The sequence below is a fragment of the Hylobates moloch genome, unplaced genomic scaffold (genome assembly GCF_009828535.3).
Source record: "Hylobates moloch isolate HMO894 unplaced genomic scaffold, HMol_V3 SCAFFOLD_20, whole genome shotgun sequence".
In the NCBI taxonomy this organism is placed as follows: Eukaryota; Metazoa; Chordata; class Mammalia; order Primates; family Hylobatidae; genus Hylobates; species Hylobates moloch.
This window is the reverse complement of record NW_026652295.1, coordinates 27,043,529-27,058,728: the sequence shown is the minus strand read 5'-3', so window position 1 is coordinate 27,058,728 and position 15,200 is coordinate 27,043,529. Positions and strand designations below refer to the sequence as shown.

The following is a 15,200-nucleotide window of genomic DNA, read 5'->3' as shown; positions in this document are numbered from 1 at the left end:
GGATGCTTGTTTTTCTGGAGCTAAGTGAGCAAAAGAACATTGGGTGGAGAGATAGCGAGAGCCTTGGGTGAGTGCAAGGGTATTTTTACTCTAAAATGATAAAATGATAAGCTACTCAAAGTTTATTTTCTTTTCTCTTTTCTTTCCTTTTCCTTTGTTTTAGGAGATGAGTCTCACTCTGTCACCCAGACTGGAGTGCAGTGAGTGGTGTGATCATAGCTCACTGCAGCCTGAAACTCCTGGGCTCAAGTGATCCTCTTGCTTCAGCCTCCTGAGTAGCTGGAACTACAGGTGTGAGCTACCCAGCATGGCTCATTTGAGATTTCTGAGTAGAGAAGTAACATGATTAAACTTGGGTATTGAAATTATTATTTTGGCTGCTATGTTAACAGTAGACTTGAATGTGAAGGGGTTGGGCAAGGGCAGAAGCAGGGAGACAGGTTGGAAAGCTGGAGTGGGAAGGGCCTTTTTAAGAATAACACAAACCCCTAAAGACATAAAACTGAAAAGGCCATGGAGGAAAAGATAAATGAAACTGGCCTTGTAAAATTAAAATATTTGAATGAAAAAAGTAAAAATAAAATATAAACTAAAAGTAAAATATGCCACACATCTAAAAGACACAGCTGATTTTCCTAATATACAAAGACCTTTTATCTCACCAAAAAATAAAAATACGAACAAGCCAATAGAAAAATAGACAAAGTACTTAACCTGCACGCATTTATTGTCAGGCCTCTGACAATATGATACTAAGCCATCCTAGCCCCTGTGACTGCCACGTATACATCCAGATGACCTGGAGCAACTGAAGAACCACAAAAGATGACATTCCACCATTGAGATTTGTTCCTGCCCCACCCCAACTAATCAATCGACCTTGTGACATTCTCCCTGCCCCTGACAATGAGTCACATGATCTCCCCACCCTGCACCTTGTGACCCCTGCCCCTGCCTGTAAGAGATAACCACCTTTAACTGTAATTTTCTACTACTTACCCAAATCCTATAAAACTGCCCCACCCCTATCTCCCTTTGCTGACTCTCTTTTTGGACTCAGCCCACTTGCACCCAAGTGAAATAAACAGCCGTGTTGCTCACACAAAGCCTGTTGGTGGACTCTCTTCACACAGACTCACGTGGCATTTATAGAACACAAAATTAAGAATAATGAATATGAAAAGGTTCACTAATAAGAATTTAAACAAAACAAGAAATGATTTATAATATTCAGTGTTAGGAGGTGTATGGATATACAGGCATACTCAGTTGCACATTTTTAGAAGGTAAGACTTATTTAGAAGGTAAGAAGTCCATACCCCTTGATTCAACAACTTAGCTTCTTGGAATTATCCATATAGAAATGCTTACATAAATGTTTGAACATATGTACAAAGAAGCACTGTTAATTAAGTTTGGAAACTCAAATGCCTAACATTTGGAATTTAAATTTCTGTATGTCTATTCATTAAAATACCACCCAGTTTTTAGAAACTAAGAGATGCTAAAGGTATATTGAGTAAAATAAAAAGTTACAGAAGATATGGTATGATTGTTTTTGTGAAAATTATTATTTTAAAAATGTTGGCCAGGCACGGTGGCTCACACCTGTAATCCTAGCACTTTGGGAGCCCAAGGCAGGTGGATCACAAGGTCAAGAGATCGAGACCATCCTGCCAACATGGTGACAGCCCATCTCTACTAAAAATACAAAAATTAGCTGGGCATGGTGGCATGTGCCTGTTAGTCCCAGCTACTTAGGAGACTGAGGCAGGAGAATCACTTGAACCCAGGAGGTAGAAGCTGCAGTGAGCCGAGATCATGCCACCGCACTCCAGCCTGGCTACAGAGTGAGACTCTGTCTTAAAAAAAAAAATTCACTGTGAGTATCAGTTGGGGGTAAACTTAAGGAGAACCTGCATTTTATACATTATATATTTCTGGAACATTTCAATTTCTTATGAAGATTTGCTACTGGTATAAATGGGAAAAGATAATTGTTCTTAAAACCCTATTTATTCTCCACAACCTACAAAAAAGTTTTCCTGTTTGGAGAATTTCAACAATATCTATTTTCCTCCTCTGAAATTCTTTGCCTGACAAGTCCAAGATAAGTAATGCATTCACATAAATTTATTAGAAAGAATAAATGTCCCCAGCATCTAGTTTGACAGATTTTTTTGTGAAATGTATATCCTTCCGTAGATATATACCTTTTGTAGATATATACCTTTCATCTTAAAGGAATTATGCCTTGTAAAAGGGTATAATTCCTTTAAGATGAAAATCAGATTCAACTTCCCTGTGCTTTTTAAGGTCAAATATAAGTGAGCAAATAAATTTGTGTGGAACATTTAGAAAGTGTAGATATAATTTTCAAAAATGCTTTAGAACACTCTCCACTCTGGGAAGAAAATTTTAGAAAAAGGATAACCTCTGCATTTCTTTCCATTAGAAGGACATGATCAAAAGACAAAGCCCCTTTTTCTCTTGACTGTGACATAACATGTCCCTCCCAGGCAACTGAACAGATAAAAAATCCAGACAATGCTTAGTAATTTCCTGCTTCCCCTTTAATGCACAGTGTACTATCAGTATGTTTTGCCCTCTTTATTTAATATCTTGCTGAATTAAATTATCTCATCAGGTTTTTAAGCACAAGCCCAGCCTGCTTTCTGGATGACGCCTGCCACAGGTCATCCTTCCTGAACTTCCTAAATAGCCCAGAATATTCTTCAAGTGTGCCCCTGGCTCATCATCCAACTTCAGAGAATCAACTGGCTAGCACCTTGGAGCACCTGCTGTGGTAATGTGAGTGGCTGAACACCAGACAAAAGGAGGCTCCCAATCACTGTTGCACATCTTGTTAAAATCCTGGCTCTATCCTCAGCTTAGGTGTATTCTTCCTGTACTAGGATAAAGCCTCTCTGACCTCTTCATTAAGGCCTAAGTACACAGTCTGGTATATGACAAGCAGGACCTTCCTCTCCTCCCCCTGTGTCTTCCAAAACTACAAAACAGAAAGCCCCCAACCTTCTCACCCCTGCCTCACACAAATCATCACAGTGGACTATTTAAAAAATAACAGTACTTGGTAGATGTATATTCTCACTTGCTTTCATTATAGAAAAAAGAAAGAAAATAAATGAACTAAACATCCAACTCAAGGAATTACAAAAAGAAGAAAGCGTCCTCTGCCCCCAAGGAAAAAGTTAGAAAAAAAAAAAAGTAAAAGCAGAATAAAATGGATTAGAAAATAGAAAAATAGTGACATTAATAAATAAATACAAAAATAAAATCTTTGTTAACAAGCCATAAAAGCAACAAGTCTATGGTAAATCCAATTGAGAGAAAACATTTAAACATTATAAATCACAAATAGCAGATGAAGAGGAAAGTAGCCTGCTAACATTTTTGAAAATCTCAATGAAATTAGTGATTTTCTGGGAAAAAATATTAGTTCCAAAATTCATTTAAGAAGTAGAAAAATCTAAATAAACCAACCCTACCCTAAAGACAATAATTGAAAAAGTTATGAAAGAGTAATCTCTAGACTCAGATAGTTCTGTAGCATTTTAATTTTTCAAAAGCATTTACATGTATATGATGAATTCTTTCTAACTTTTCCATTTGGAATATACAGAAATTGGAAGAAAAAGGGGGAAATCACTCTATTTTCATCACCTAAATACAGTTGAGTTTGTTGTCATTTCCTTTCAATTTTTAATATTTTAAATATTTTATTATGATTATATTATGTAATATATATTCAGTGATTATATTATGTAATATATTCAGTGATGAAAAGAACACAAGCACAGCAAAGCTACTTGACTTTTTTTTTTTTTTTTTTTTTTTTTTTTAAACGGAGTCCCACCCTTTTCCCCAGCTGGGGTGGCGGGGGGCTATCTCAGCTCTCTGTAGCCTCTTCCTCCCAGGCTCAAGCGATTCTCCTGCTTAAGCCTCCTGAGTAGCTGGGACTACAGGCGCACGCCACCATGCCCAGCTAATTTTTGAATTTTTAGTACAGACAGGGTTTCACCATGTTGGCCAGGGTGGTATCAGTCTCTTGACGTCGTGATCCACCTGCCTCGGCCTCCCAAAGTGCTGGGATTACAGATGTGAGAGACCACACCCGGCCTGCTACTTGACATTTTAATGTAATAAAAACTTGTCATTTTATTATAAACTTTTCCTAAGAATAATTTATATCTATACATTGTTTAAGAAAATATATAGAACTTAAAAGAAGAATTGGAAAGTTTACATTAAATATATAAGGTACTTGGTACAATGTCTGAACCACAGTAAGTGCTCAACAAATGGCAGCTGTTGCTATAGTTTATAAGGACTTTTCCTTTTGCATGTATCATTTATTTAACTTAGAATGGGTAAGTTATTGCATAGAATGGGTAATACTATTGCAAGGTGGAGAGGGGGAATAGACAAACTTCTTCCCACAAAGGAGCACTCTGGATGCCTCTTGGAGAAGCCAGGCATATATTTTTGCTCCTCAGGAGAATCTTTTTGCTGAAGTGACATCTAGGCTGAGCAGGATTCAACAAATTGGGGCCTAGAGTGGTAGAGAAGAAGGTATCCTGTGTCAATACTCAGAGACTAACACAGGATAAGGATCCTGAGTGGCCCTCAAGGAACAGTAGTAAACTTAGATTTGGGTTAAGATCCTTCATATAAGGCATTTGGCCTATATGGCATGGAAATAAATAAAAGGTTGATTATTACTCTGAAGACAGTGATAAAAAGAACATAAAGTACTCCAACCTCCAGAGACCTTTAGCTTCCATCTCACATTTCTCTAAAGTTTGCTGCTTTCTCCCTTACTATGCTTTCACTAGTTTGGCTTCCATTTCGTCTTTGCAGTTTGTTTTTGTCATGTCCTTGTCCTTTTTAACCACTTTTTCCCTTTCCCCCCAATTTCTCTTCACTTTCCTTTGCTCACAGAGTTTATTCCCATCCTTCCGTTATTCTTATGTGTTTTTTTCCCCCTACCCATTTTCCAAAATTCATTTCAGAAGTGCACTCCCACTTTCCCATTTTGGCCCCATCCTACCATTTTCCCACAACTGCTCCTATTACTAAATGCTTCAAATGTAAACGATTCTCTCCTCAGTTTAATACCTGCTTTTGGCCCAGTGTTTTTTCACTATTACACTTAATGTTGACCCACTTCATGTGTTTTGTATCTTACCCAAAGAAGTAGTCTCTATGGAGTCTGCTAGAAGCTATTATAGTTGACTTTCAGTAGATTACCTACAAATTCTATCCAAATAAAATTTCGAAGTGGCTTTCCTCTAACTTCAGGTGATCAGAGAATATATTTAAAATTTTTAATCTAAATCTTCAGATTTGTTAGCAGAAAACCTGTTCTTCATAGAAAAATTTAATTGGAAGGCCAATATATAAAACTAATGAAAGTGAAGCTGTTTGGGTGGTAAAGCATCTAGAGTCCTTGAAGCCTCACTAAGAAATCCTTAGGGCACACAGTTTAAATGGGTGAATGAAGGGGGCAGTATAAGGCAACAGAAGTTATGTGGCAGTGAGGACCATGTCCAACTGGAGAGTAGAACGAATTTGAATGAATTATTAGAATGAATTATTATTTACACAGGTAGGATGGTTTAGTGAGGGTAAAACAAGATTCATCACCCAAATTCCCAGTAACCTTTCACATCTTAAAGATGGCAAACAGGCCAAATGGGCTGTATTTGGCCTGCACAGGAATTTCTGCCCCCTCCAATGCATTATTTTTAGTACTTTATGTTCTAGATGAGAGTAGAATGAATCAGCTCATCAACTGTTGCCATGTGGGAATGTGGTGTCTAGTGTAGTCACGTCATGCATTTTTGTAAGAGTATCTGGAAAGTTAGATTTTATATGAAATTTCCAGATTCTTAAATAATGGCAATAGTTTTAAATATTTTTTAAAATACTGCATTGGGAGGGAAATGCCTGTGCAGGCCAAATACAGTCCATTCGGACTGTTTGCCATCTTTAAGATGTGAAAGGTTACTGGGAATTTGCGTGATGAATCTTGTTTTACCTTCACTGAACCATCCTACCTGTGTAAATAATAATTCATTCTAATATTACAAAATGGCTTTTGTATTTCACAGTGCTTTTAGGGTAAGTAAGTAAAAAGCTATAGTATTTTATCAAGTTAAAAAAATACAAGGCTTTTTTATGTAGATCAGATGTTAATTCTAATTTCACACTTTAGAGAAGTTTATTACTCCAACTTCAAAGAAAGCAAATAGAAGAGGAGAAAAAGGGAAGGGGAAAGAGAACAGTAGTAATTGCTAAAACTGCCAATATATATCTAATAGAATGTTTAGATTTCCTGAGCCACTTGCTTTAGAGAAAAGTTTGAGAGTATGGAATAAGCCCCTGCGGAGTCCCAGTTTATGAGGTGATGTGCCTAATGGCAGAGAATCAGAAAGCCTTGTTTAGCAAGCCTGCATGTGCTTGCCCATTTCAGCCTTCACATGTATTTTCTTTCCTTTTCTCTGGGACAGAGTCTTACTCTATTGTTCATGCTGGAGTGTGGTGGTGTAATTATAGCTCATTGTGGCCTTGACCTCCTAAGCTCAAGCAATCCTCCCGCCTTAGACTCCTGAGTAGCTGGAACTACAGGCATGCACCACTATGTCCAGCCAATTTTTAAATTTTTTGTATGTTATATGTAATTTTTTGTTATATGTAATTTTTCTATGTTGCCCAGGCTGGTCTTGAACTCCTGGTCTCAAGGGATCCCCCACCTTCACCTCCAAAACTGCTGGGATTACAGGCATGAGCCACCATGCCTGACTGTATTTTTAAATGACTGCTGAAATTGCAGTAGTGATTGCAGAGTTTCCTACATCACTGTATTCGTGGCATCTTTTTCTAGTTGTTCTTTTTTGATGTTCCACAGGAATGAGCATAGATGAACAATGTTGCACCACGCTTGACATCACTGGGGCTTCTTTCCAGTGTGGATTTGCTCATGTAAAATGAGGTGTGAGCTCCGCCTGAAAGCGTTTCCATATGCATCACATCTGCAGGGCTTTTTTCCAGTGTGGGTTCTTCGGTGTTCCAAAAGATGTGAGCTGTTACTGAAAGCTTTCCCACACACATCACACTCATAGGGCTTCTCTCCACCATGGATTCGTTGGTGTCCAACAAGAGCTGAACTGTATCTGAAGGCCTTTCCATGCTTTTCACATTCATACGGTTTCTCTCCACTGTGGATTTTCTGGTGACAGAAGAGGCCCAAGCACTAGCTAAAGCTTTTCCCTCACTCACTACACTGCTATGGCTTCTCTTCAGTATGAACTCTGATGTTGTCTCAGATATGAACTCAGAGAAGATTTCCCACAGTCATTACGCTGGTATGGTTTCTCTTCCGTGTGAGTTCTCTGGTGTCAAACAACATCTGAGCTGTGATGAAAGACTTTCCCACACTCACTACATTGGAAAGGTTTCTCCTGTGTGGGTCCTTCAATGCTGAATAAGATATGAACTATAATAAAAGACTTTTTCACACTCATCACACTGATAGGGTTTTATTTGGCTATGTATTCCCTGATGGTCAGTAAGTTGTGAGCTCTGAGTAAAAGTTTTGCTACATACATTACATGAACAGGGTGTCTTACCAGTACAGATTATTTTATGTCTAATGAGGCTTGAGTTTTGAGTGAATGTTTTCCCACATTCATCACACTCATATTTTCTCTCAGTTGATTGTGTTTCTCTGATATATTTCTTTGTTTTTTGTTTGTTTGTTTGTTTAAGACGGAGTCTCGCTCTGTCGTCCAGGCTGGAGTGCAGTGACGTGATCTTGGCTCAGTGCAACCTGAGGCTCCCAGGTTCAAGTGATTCTCCTCTCAGCCTCCCAAGTAGCTAGGATTGCAGGCTTGCGCCACTACACCTGGCTAATTTTTGTATTTTTAGTAGAGATGGGGTTTCACCATGTTGGCTAGGCTGGTCTCAAACTCCTGACCTCAGGTGATCTGCCCATCTCCGCCTGGAGTGGTGGGATTACAAGCGTGAGCCACTGCACTTGGCTCTCTGATATATTTCTGTCCATCCTTCATGTTCTTGGGTTTCTCCTCATTCAGAAGCCTTTCACTGATTTTGCCAGGAAACTTTTCTTGGGATTCCATATCTACAGTAAGTTCCTGCCCTTGAATCAGTTCTATTTTATTGATTCTGATAACATAATCTGAAATAAAAAGTAGAGCATTCAAATGTCACTGGGGTATACAGGAACTAAAACACATATACTAGAAGTAGATGGCTCAAACATACCAACAAAATGGTTTTAAAACATTTGAGGAGGAAATTGGGGGATGGCAATGGAAGAGAGGATGGACTGAACTTCGAAGGCATGATTGAAGAAAAGAATGGAGAAAAATAGGGAGGAATGATAATCATGATCCAATGAGCAAGCACAGTAAACAACAGAAGAGATCTAAGATAAGAATATGTTCACCAGAAAAGGCCCAAAGTTGAGTAGAGAAAAATAAAAAGAGAGAAAGGAAGTCAACAGTGGCAGGTATCCCATGAGTGCCATGAAATAGTGCTGTGCAGGTTGCCCTGAAGGCCTCTGGGAATACCGAAAAAATCAGGGAATCAGAGCACAGGGAAGTATCCCATTTCCCATGTGCAGAACAAAGAGATTAGACACCTTAGACAAAACAAGATGTTATCACGGGGATAGAACAGAAATTGCTTTGGTCCCTAAAGACCTCACTACTTTTTTTGTAGAGAACACTGGGGATCTGTCAAGCTTGAAGCTGCATTCTGTGGGTCATTTCACACTTCCCAGGCTAACAGTCACTAATAGAGAGAAGGTTCTTTAACAGACCCTCAACTTGCATCTGTCTTTACCCAGGGGATCCATGTTCCTATAATTCCTCTGCCTATCTTTCCTGGAGAGGTTCCTCTGAGCAGGGTCTCAATACCCTCATTTCTCCAGGGCAGGAGATGTGGCCATATCCTCAGTAATCTATAGTTTTTGAAAACATGAGATTTTCATACCCAAGGCATATTTGCCTGAACTTAATCCCATTTTTAGGACCCAGAGTAAAGGGGAGAATTTGTAACTACATAGGAAGAACACAGAGAAAAGCAGTGTTTTGAGTGGATAAGGAACATTAAATGGAAAAAAAAAAAGACAAATCATGAAGACAGTTGAAGCACTAGGACACGGACAAGTCACAGCTAACTCTAGGCAGAGGCAGTGGGATTCATTGTGCTAAAATGTGTTGACTAAAGAGACTCGGACAAAGAAGAGAAGGAGCCATGGTGAGACAGTGAATTCAAATGTTTGAGAATGTGGATGAGGAATAAAGTTCATTAAGCAACCTGTCTGAGAAAAATGACTCTCATCTGGGTCTTGGAACTTCTGTGAAGGGCAGGAACACAGGGATGAGGCAGAGCTGAGAAAGCACATTGCCAAGAGTGAGATCAGCCTTCTCTTGGGGCTTTGTTTTACATCAGAGCCTGCAATAATCTCACCATACCAGCTTGCCACACTGCTTAAAAACCCCTCACTGTTAGTAGTTATTTAAGGTTATCTTAAAATCTTTGGGTGCTTTAAAACTTTATGTTACAGCTACCTGTCTTAGTCCATTTTGTGCTGCTATAACAGTATACATAGACAAGGTAATTTATAAAGAACAGAAATTTATTTCCTGACTTCTGGAAGCTTGAAGGTCCAAGACCGAGTTCCTGACATCTGGTGAGGGCCTTCCTGCAATATCATCCTATGGCAGAAGGTAGAGGGGAAGAGAGAGAAAGAAAAGGGGAAAGGGGTCGGGGGAAAAAACGCACCAAACTCATCCTTTTATTAGGAACCTACTCCCATGATAACTAACCCACTCCCACAATAAAGACATTAATCTTTTCATGAGGGCAGAGCCCTCATAACCTAGTCACCTTTTAAATATCCCACCTCTCAACACTGTTGCACTGGGGATTGAATGTCCAGCATGTGAACTCTGGGGGACAGGTTCAAACCATAGAGCTACCTGAAATATATCTGTTTGCAGAATCTGAAAGCAAATTGCACAGATACACATTTATAAAAGAACATAGTCTTTTAGAACCATTAGCAGATAAAAAAGTGGCTATCATAGATGGCATCCAAAAGACTACTATAGGTATAACTAAAATCCATATTAGCATCAGAAGAAAATATATGGATTATTATAAAAAAGAAGCACAACATAGAAACTCAATTTGTAACTGAATAAAAGAGGTTGAGGAAAATGGTGTATTTCCAGTCAAGATGGCACAGTGAGTTCATACTTCACCTCCAAATACAAAAAGTAATAGATAAAAATCTGTAAACACATCTGTGCTAAAAAAAAAAAAAGAAAAAAAAAAAGAAAAAACCCAACAAGATAAACATTTCTGTGGACCAGAAAGGAAGCAAAAACACAGAATGGTGGCTATAGCTGAAGCTCTGGGCCTGCAGGGCTGCTGGTCTTACACAGTGACTGAAGTCTTGTCACCAGGGGAACCTGGAGAACTACAAGTGCTCCACGAGAGGGGGGACTGGCACCATCATACTGCGTGTTGCCAAAGGCTAGGTGGGACAAACAGGCACCCACATACACAAGTACCTTAACATGCACAGAGCAAGATAGAACCCTGTGACCAAGAACCATGTGAAGCCATCTGGAAGCCTGTGACTACATTGATGATATTTGTGATATCACATGGAACAGGAGTTCTAAAATATCACTGTATAAAACCTGGTTCTGGGGGAGGAGGTGCAGTTATAGGTACAACAGAATTGGTAAACGAGGAGAAGGTAAATAGACCAGAACTCAAAATCAGCCTAGAAATAGAAATTTCAAAACAAATGAATTGAATGCTAAGAAAGATGGTTACAAAATGACCAACTGGAACATGAATTCAATCCACATGAAATTACTTTCATCAAACAGCCTGACGAAATTAATAGATTAAAGATATGGGAAAAGAAGATAAATGATAACATACCATCCATGGCAAATAAACATAAAATTATGAAACAAGCAGAACAAAGATAATTGCTATGAAAACGGAATAGAAATTTTAGAAATAATAGTTTTTGAAATAAAATCTTCAATGAAATGGATAAGCTGAAGACAGTCAAAGGGAGAATAAACTGGAAGATAGTAGAAGAGGAATCCACTAGGATGTACCATAGAGAGACAAAGACATAAAACATGAAAAACCAGTTAAGTAGAATGGATGATTGATAAGTGGTTCTAATGAGTACATGTTGGAAGCCCCAGCAGATGATAATATAAGGAATTAAAAAGATGCTTATTTAAAGAACTCATAGCTGAGAATTCCCCAGATTGAAGAAAAACATGGGTATCAGAGCAAAAGTGCATTTATAGGCCAAGTGAGATGAACAAAAATAAAATGTATTGGACATACTTAGTGAAACTCAGAGCACAAAAGTTAAGAGTAAATTTAAAAAGCTACTAAAGAGAAAAAATGGAATCTTTTTTTTTAAAAGGCATTTAGACTGCTAGTAGCTTTTTGCCAGCAAACAATAGAAGCTAGAAGACAGTGAAGTATTAATAGTATCTTCAAAAGGCTAAGGGAAAAAAAGTCAATTTAGAATTTTATCCCAGCTAAGTCATGATTTCAAAGGAAGGGCAAAATAAGAGAACTGTCAAACATGCAAAAGCTCAGTCTACCACCCAAAGAACCTCACTAAAATAATTTTTAAAGGATAGACTTCAACAAGAGTGAACCCAGAGGAAAGGTGTTAGTATACAAGAATGGTGACCTCAGAAATTGATAAAAATTATCAAAAAATTTAATTTACTTTTAAAGAACTCATCTGTTGAGCAGACAAGCCCTTCATGATCCTAGAACTGGGATTCTCGACCCTAGCTACACCTGGAGAGTTAAGAAAAAAAAGCGAGCCCATGCCTGGGCCCCACTCTAGTCTAAAGAAAATCCAGTTTCTGAGGGTGAGGCCCAGCCACTGATAAATTTTTAAAGTCATCCAGATGCGCAATCACATCACTCTGATGTGAGACTGCCCCTGCCTAACTTTCCAGTTTCATTTTCCTAACTCTTCACCTCTCTCACATTTTTACATTCCATCTCTACTATGGAGTTAAGACCATGGGCTCTAGAGACAGACTATTTAAATTCTACACCTGCTATCTATTAATATGGCAGTCTGCTACCATTTTAGGATAAATCTGATAGACCTACCTACCTAGAGCCTCTAAGGGCAGCAGTGATTTGCAGGCCAGAGTGAGCACTAATGTCCATAATTTATAAATATTAACTTCTAAATTATGAACAATAGTTTTATTATTAATTAAATTAATTATTAATTTAAATATTCATGAAAAGGATCATTTGTGTTTACCCTACTCCAAGAATATGTTATACATCTCAGTAAGATGCCCATTAAATGATAAAGTTTGACCAACAAATGGCAAGCTTCAGTTGTTTAGGGAAACCCTAGCATGTGGAACACCTTATTTTCTAATAATGCTTTTACTAGAAAATTTGGAAAAGATGCATTTCAAAATGAATGAACAAACATACCCCTATAGGTAAGACGTATCTTATAGTCATTAAAAGTCCTCCCTAGGTATAACAAGACCATAATGAAGAAAGTATAGCTCATATTTTTTAGATGACACTATTTCCAAAAATGATGTTTTTCATTTTCCTTTGGGAAAGTGAGCATCATTTCCACCCATCAGACATAGGAAGATTCCAACCCTGATACCCTGGATCCTTACTGAAGCCAGGAGAGGTGTCAAAAAGAGCCATTCTCTCCTCTTTCCAGTACCCTCTGGAGCTTTAGGACAAGTGATCTAGCTACATCTCTCTCCCTCTCCATCCACCACCTGAAACTGCCCTACTGTTGGCCCTCATAATGTTGAGTTGGAACTATAGCAAGTCTTCAAAGTGGTCCTTTTTCTCCTCCCTCTGCAATCCAACTTATATCTAGTTTACAGGGCACGTGTTAGGTCCTGCTTGTATATATAGTCCGTCTTCACACTGCTGTAAAGATCCTGAGACTGGATAATTTATAAACAAGGGAGGCTTAATTGACTCAGTTCTGCATGCCTGGGAAGGCCTCAGGAAACTTACAATCATGGTAGAAGGTTAAGGAGAAGCAAGTACCTTCTTTACAAGGTGGCAGGAAAGAGAAAGTGCACAGGGAAAACTGCCACTTTTTTAAAACCATCAGATCTTATGAGAACTCCCTCACTATCATGAGAACAGCATGGGGGAAACTGCCCCCATGATCCAGTCATCTCCCACCAGGTTTCTCCCTGGACACATGGGATTACAATTTGAGATGAGATTTGGGTGGGGACACAGAGCCAAACCATACCACTGCTCAAATCAACCCCCATCTCAAGAAAAGAAGACAATAAAAATAGGCTCTCTACAATTTAGTTCCAGACCACCTTGTTAGCATCATTGCTCTATTGGCTACTCAGTCTCAGCCAAACTGACACACTCACATCCTCTTATCATTATTTGTACTTTTCCACATTATTCCTCTGCTCAGACTTCATCATTCACCTTTACTGAGCATTTTCTACATATCAGTTGTGGGGGATATACAGAACTTCAGACAAGTGAAGCAGTAATATAGTATGCTAATGCTATGACAGAAGTATGCACAAGGTGCATCATATAACTCAAACATGTGGGAGGGTATCAAGAAAGGCTTCCTAAAGAAGGTGACAGCTGAGTTGAATCTTGAAGAATAGCTATGAATTGGGTTGGCAGAACAATGGAGGTTTGGTCAGAGGTGGTATTTTACAAGACTAGTTCAACAAGGTGGAGGTGTGTGTGTTTATGTGAGTATGTGGCAGTGGGGTGGAAAAATGTTGGCCATATTTACAAAAAACTGAAATGTACCATGGGTCTGATGGGGCAGGGAAGGAAAGAAACATTGAGAGGAAAAAAGGGATGAATGACTACAAGTCTTAATGTGATGGAAGAAGATAATAGAGGGACAGAGAGCTAGAAGAGGGGTAAGTATGAGGAACATCGTTCCTGATGCTGTCTGCCCAGTGAAATGTTACCAGTTCTTTGTGATCCAGTTCAAATTCCAATCATTCCACTAACACCACCACCAGGGCCTGAAAAGACAGATTTCTCCCTTCTCAGAACTGTTATCTCTGATTTGGCAATCATTCACTGCCTCAAATGAGGCAATCTTTTTATTGGTACCCAACTCCTTTAGGGCAGGGACCCTCATAGACACCAGAGCTAGGTTTTACACACCGTGAAAGCTAAATATTTACTGATATATTTGTGGGGGGACTGGAGTCTCGCTATGTTGCCCAGGTTGGTATCAGACACTTGGACTCAAGTGATCTTCCTGCCTCAGCCTCCTAAGTAGCTGACATTTTCTGACTTCTTAACAGGAGCCACAAAGCTCTCATGTCCAGGCCCCTGATCACCTCTTCTCTGGGGCTCTGCCTCCACGATCCAGTCACACTGGTTTTCTTTCAATTCCTCAAACCCACCAATTTCTTTCCCGATCCAGTTTTTGCACATGCTCTTTTGGTCTGGAATGCTTTCCTCTCTATTATTCACTTAGCTAATTTCTACAACACTTTTAAGATTCGGCTCCCATATTACTTACTCAAAGAGGCCTTCCCTGACTGCACTCTCTCTCCATATACAGTCTGTCACAGTATATTTATTTGTGTGTTTAGTACCTCTGTCACAAGTTTGTCTCCATGAAAGCAAAGATCATGTCTGCTTTGTTCACTATTCCTAGAGCTTTGAACAGTGCCTAGCACATAAAAAGTAAATATATATTTGCCAGATGATTCTAAGGTCTCCAGGGGAGCCATATGACCCAAGTGTCAACACTAACCACAATCCTTTTGCTGTTGAGAGTCCCGAGAGTCACTTTTAAGCTGAGTCTCCACAGAAGGATTGAGAGGCACTGACGTCTCAGAAAGCACTTCCTGGCCAGGCGCAGTGGCTCATGCCTGTAATCCCAGCACTTTGGGAGGCCGAGGCAGGTGGATCATTTCAGGTCAGGAGTTCGAGACCATACTGACCAACATGGCGAAAACCCGTCTCTACTAAAAGTACAAAAAAATCAGCTGGGCATGGTGGCATGCGCCTGTAGTCCCAGCTACTTGGGAGGCTGAGGCAGGAGAATTGCTTGAACCCGGGAGGCAGAGGTT

General features: G+C 39.2%; 1 protein-coding gene and 1 long non-coding RNA gene across 2 annotated transcripts in view; one reads left to right on the top strand and one right to left on the bottom strand.

Annotated features, from left to right (window-relative positions):
- The window catches only part of ZSCAN16 (zinc finger and SCAN domain containing 16), a 28,506-nt gene that overhangs the window by 6,698 nt on the left and 6,608 nt on the right, over positions 1 to 15,200 (bottom strand). The window lies entirely within an intron of this gene.
- On the top strand, positions 178 to 7,546 carry LOC131382091 (uncharacterized). The gene is made up of 2 exons (XR_009211265.1): positions 178 to 291; positions 6,932 to 7,546. It is a non-coding gene; the product is annotated as an uncharacterized LOC131382091 (long non-coding RNA).